Source organism: Typha angustifolia, chromosome 11, assembly GCF_048772165.1.
Source record: "Typha angustifolia cultivar Huaian chromosome 11, ASM4877216v1, whole genome shotgun sequence".
NCBI classification, from domain to species: Eukaryota; Viridiplantae; Streptophyta; class Magnoliopsida; order Poales; family Typhaceae; genus Typha; species Typha angustifolia.
The window spans coordinates 10,179,783-10,185,782 of record NC_133249.1 but is presented as its reverse complement, the minus strand read 5'-3'; positions in this window follow the sequence as shown (position 1 = coordinate 10,185,782).

Genomic DNA, 6,000 nt, shown 5'->3' with positions numbered 1-6,000 from the left:
CTCCACTAAGGATGAACCCCTTTGAGGCGGTTATGGTCGCACTCCCCCTGTCTTGTGTGCCTACGAGAGACTCGCTACGACGGATAGGACCAAGCTTGACTTGGAACTTGCCGATCGAGAATTGAGCGACCGATGCTCTTTTGTGCCAACCGGACACAAGTGAGCTTACCTCTTCTTCCGCACCAACATTTCATCTATTTTCAGATATGTGGAGAACCAATGCAGAAGATCATACCATGGAGGAGCTAGAGTCAGAGTTCAAAGATCGCTTCCCAAATTTCAAACCTTGAGGACAAGGTTGCGGAAGCATGGTGGATTGATACGATTCGGACTTCACCGACGTCGTCTCAAGCATGGATTCACTTTAGGAGTATTTTTGTTTCATGTTTTAGTGTTTAATTTCCATTAAAATAAGTTTTCTGTAAGTCGCGTTCAAACATGGGTGGAGTGAGTTCGAACGCGGTTTGTGAATGGGGTTGTGAACGTGGGTGAAGAGAGTGCACTGTGAACGCTTGCATCGCGTTCGCAAATACCGACAAGCGTGTTCGATCGTGCGTTCGAACTCCTGCATCGTGTTCGCAAATCTAGAGGAGCGAACTCGGTGCGTTTGAACGCAGTCGGGCGCATTCGAACGTGGGAGGCGAAAATTGTATTTTTAGGGTTAATTTGAGTTGTTGGTTAGCCTATAAAAGAATGTGGATGGCAACCAAAGTCATATTGATTATTGAGAATTGAGTTTTGTTTTGCCTCCTTCGTCTTCTTCGCTCCCGTTCTCTCAATCCCCGGCGACGCCGCTTCTAACCTCCCTCGATCGGCCAATCACCTTAGACCCTTAGGGGTGGCCCTCTCCTCCCCCTTCTTCCAATCTATCCGACACTTACCCTAACCCTTCCATCGACCATAACCCCTCCACCACCACTTTTCACCGGTGCCACCCCATTAATGCCGGTCCTCCACCAACCACCATTACCTAGGATCTCGTGCCTCCATCCACGGATCCAAAACAGACCACCCTAACCATTGTCCACTAATCGGACGATATCTCGAGATCCCCACATCCGATTCGCCTGAAACTAGATTCGTTGGAAAGCTCTTTTCTGGGGCTACAATATAACAATATTTCACGTTGATCCAACAACGAAATATTTCGGGATCGTATTTCAAAGTTCCATGCCAGAATCAGTCCAGATTTGAGAATTGGAAGAGATCGAATCTTAGCCCAAAGAGGAGATCATATCAAGCTGGTATCAGAGCCACCATTCCTCAGACAAGCGCTTCTTATGATGACTACTAGAGCTATGGCTACATGGTGAGATGATGAAGCAGAGATTCTCCCAATAGAGGAGGGGGAAACGATTGTGGGGATTTCCACCCGCGGAACCGCCCGATCTAATCGGAATACAGAAGAACCTAGCGTTCAAGCCGTGTTGGGGTCTCTTTCTAAGCAAATGGCCATCAACAACCAGATGATGATTGAGATGATGCAGGAACTAAGAGCGACAAGGGAAGCAATGGCGAACGGGAACACACCATCGAACCCACAATGCGAGTCCACCCCCTTGAACCCACCGCCACCGGTTTAGCCTTTGCAACCACAAGAGCCGCTGCTACCACCACCCTATGGGCAAAGGCAAGCAAGGATGGTTACACCAGGTCCCGTTGCAGGTGAAACCATCCGATGAGTGAACCACTATGGAGACCACCTTAGAGATCAAGATCCGTGGGCGGGTCAATACAAACCAGAACCACGATGTGAAGTACGCACCTAGAGGTCCGGGATGAGCACTCACACCTGCCCAAGTGGAGGAACGAAGGGCCAAGGGCCTATGCTTTCGTTGTGATGAGAAGTTTATAACCGGACATCGCTGTGCTAAATCGATGGGATAGGTGATGCTAATTGATGGATTGAAGGAATTTTATTTTAATAAAAATAAACACCTAATATAATAAGAAAAGATCCTAACTAAGTGTATCAGCCCACCACACTTCTCCCACCTTGCCCTCAAGGTGAAAAGTCAAGGAAACGCTCCACGATATCAGTCTCCAACTCCCATATCGCCTCATCAGATGGCTTGTCAAGCCACCGAACTATTATCTCCATCTCTAATTTGGTACCATGTCGTCGTCGGTGTCTAGCAAGTACTCGAACTAGCTCTACGATCTCTATCTCCTCTAATGGCTCCGGTAGAACTGATTCAACAATCTTATGATCTCCAATGCACTCTCTCAATAATGAAACTTGTAAGACATGGTGCACTCTCGACCCCTCCGACAGCTCCAAACGATATGCAACCAGACCAATACGCTCCAACACTCGAATGCATCCGTGGTCCAGCAGCAAACCGCCTCGATTCTCTAACTCTAGATGGCGCTACGGATCATCCATCACCTCCTGCAACAATCTCAAAATATCTGGGTCAGATGTACATGCATACCTCAACTCGTCAAGGAAGGGAAAGGTAGGAGATGGATAGGTTGCAAGCTCAGCGGTATCGGGTTGGTGCGAGAGTGCATCCGCCGCTCTATTTTTCATTCCCTTCTTGTATTGAATTTCATAATCATACCCAGCAATTTTTTGCTATGCCAGAGTGTGTATGTGTTGTCCCATAAAGTAGGGAAGGCTCCTTTGATCGGTTCAGATAATGAATCATTTACCAATTAAATAAGGCCTCCACTTTGTCATCACATGCAGAATTGCTAACATCTCTCTCTCATAATTCGATAATTACTGAGATTTTTGAGAGAAAGCCCTACTAAGATAGGTAATGGTATGTCCTTCTTACATTAATACAACTCCTATGCCAACACCCGACGTGTCACATTCAACTATGAATTCTTTGGTGAAGTCCAGTAGCGATAGAACAGGTGCCGTCGTCATTACTGTTTTTAATTTTTCAAAGACTAAAGTGGCTTCATCTGTCAATCTAAAAGAGTCCTTCAACAAAGAAGTGAGAGGAGCAGCAATCTTGCCATATCCGGCGATGAATCGACGATAATAACTAGTCAGCCCCAAAAATCCTCTCAATCTGGTGGTAGTAGTAGGAATAAGCTATGCAGTGATACATGCAACCTTTTGAGGATCCGCCGCTACACCATCCCCTGAAATGATGTGGCCTAAATACTCCACCTTTGGTACTCCCCATAGGCACTTGGACTTCTTGATCTTCAATTGATTTTGCTCCAACAAATTCAGCATATCCTCCAAATGCTGCCAATGCTCCAATTCAATTCTGCTATACACCAAAATATCGTCAAAAAATATCAAGACATACTGTTATGGACCAGATCTGGAACGATCTGTCCATTGGATGACTATGAAAATTTAGGTGGAGGTAGCCTCATGAGTTAGGATTCTAATGCCTCTGGTTTCACCTAAATCGGAGGTTGGGATGAAAAGATAAAAATAAAATAGTGGAGATAGATCAGAGAGGGCAGAACGGTAATTTTCAATGTTGTAGCGGTCGTCGGAGGGTGGTGGACGACCATGTAGTAGGGTAGCTGCTGGAGGTAGGAGGTGGCTAGGGTTTGAAAGCTTGAAGGGGATCTACGGTTATGATTTACTCCTATGAAAATAAAGGCAATCCAACGGTTAATGTAAAAAGATAAGGACGAGAATAATAACCGGGTAAACTTAGAATTCTCTCAATGATCCTCTTATCAAGTCATGTTCACCCCTATTTATAGGAGTAAAATCCCTAACATATCGGATCCACATGCGGATTATCCGATTTATTTAAAATTCAAAATAGAAAAATAAAGCTAAGTAACTAATCTCTAGCGGATTGGATCCACAAGCAGATTATCTGATTTATTTGAAATTCAAAATAGAAAGATAAATCTAAATAACTAATTTGACTCAACTCGACTTGACTCGACTTAACCCATGTGGTCGGATCGTAACAATCCACCACGCTTCCGACACCTTGTTCTCAAGGTGACTAGTCTCTCGCGTCCTTATACTCATATAACTTGTCGTGCCAATCAGTAGATTTGGGTTTGTCTTCTTCAAGTCCGCCTAGGAACATTACGTGTGCTGGCTGGCGCTTGCATTTATGACCGGGGGTAAATCGGTCATCATAGTAAAAACACAAGCCTTTTCTTCGGCGCTCTTCCAAGTCGTTGGGTACAAAGCGGCGCGTGATTATCTGTCGGTTAGGCTGAGCCATTGGAGCAGTCTGAGTCGGGGCAGATGCCGTCTCTAGTGGGCTATGGGTTTAGGCCGCCTTTCTTCTCTCCTTCTTGCGGATCTTGTTCAGTTGATCCAACTTGGACTCCATCAGAACAACTAAGGAGAAGGCCTCTTCAGAAGTAGTGGGCCTCAAAGCCTTGACCTCAGCCTGAATGTCAGGCTTAAGCCCACTAATGAAGGTACTCTTCAGGGTCGAGTCTAACCAGTTAGTGACTCGGTTGCATATCCGCTCGAACTCTTCCTGGTAAGCTCGAACTGTTGTTGACTGAGTCTGCTTAGTCAACATGGCTTGAAAGTCCTCATACTGAGTTAGACCAAATCGCGCATAAATCACATCCGCAAAGTCTTGCCAAGACTCAAATGGTCGAGTCCCCTTACCACCTAATCGCCACGCCCTCCAAGTGAAATGAGGCTAGCAGGACTGTAACACCCCAATTTATAAAAATAAATAAAAAATTTCCCCTAACACAAGCGCGTGCGTCACAGGTGCCTGCCACCTCCCTCTCTTCTCCTTCTTCTTCCCCTTCCCTTGCCGTGCCGTCACAGGTGCCTGCCACCTCCATTAATCCCTATCTTCCCCTCCCCGACCGCACCATTTCCTTTATCTCGCTACCTCTCTCCCTCTCTCATGGGTTGCCGACGTTGGAGCCGCCGAAGCCCCGGAGCTAATGAAGTCGAGCGCGCGGATCGTGGGAAGCCTCAGCCTCATTAAAATTCAATAGTTAATCATCCTCAACAGTCGACAACCCCGCGTCCGGCCGTCTGTTTGAGAGCTCCGGGGAAGGGACTCTCTGGACGGGCTTCAGGCCTTTGGGTTGGGAGGAGGGGCCTCCAGGGCTGCCGGCCATGGAGCTTGCCTCGCTGCCTCGTAGGTCACCTCGGCCGCGGGTCGAGCTTCTCCCGCTCCGCTATAGGCGGGGAGGACGGGCGGTGGCTCCTCCACGGCGTGGGTTACGCCCGTCGAGCTGAGCCGCGCCCTCCTCGTTTCCTCCCATTGCTTTTCTTCCCTTCCCTCCCTAACAAAGGTCGCAAGGCGCCGACCTGAGGGTGGGCTGCCGACGACGTGGGCCACCAGCAACGTCGAGCCTTCGCTTCTCGCCCCTTCTGTCTCCCTCCCTCGAAGGAGATGGGGGGCGGGAGATGAGTGTTGGTGGGCTGCAGGCTGCAGCCCACCTGGACTTGGACTCGGGTGGACTGCAGGCTGCAGCCCACTAACCCAAATGTTGGGTGGGCTGTGGTTGGGCCCCCAGCCCACCAAGGCCCTCTTGCCTATTGGGTTAAGTTTGAACCTAACCCAATACCTCTAGCCTAGCCCATTTGGGGCTATTTGGACCATATAACCCTGTTTACCTATTTCTACCTGATTTAATTAGCCTAACCCTCATAATGACAATTTAGTATCATGTGAATTTTAGGATAACATAGGACTCACCGTAGGAGACCCTTGACTCATGTATTTGCCAAACATAAATGCTCTAATAAGATAACTAATTCTATTAGTTCGCTAATCTTACGTATGGCTTACTTGCGTGAGGAGGATTTTGGGATTCCGGAGGAGCAGACTAGCTGACGAGATTTAGTATACTGTAGAGACCTACCAGGCGAGTAGAGTTATACAAATCTAGAATAATGTAGTTACAGTCATTATACCTGTCATGACACTGTAGGAAATATCGGTATTAATACATGCATTTAGTATACCATGTTATATCTTTACATATGCAGTTATTGATAATTTGCTCATCATGATATTATGAGAATGTTAATGTAGCATAAGCATTAGTGTGATGATGCTCTACATGTATCCTGTA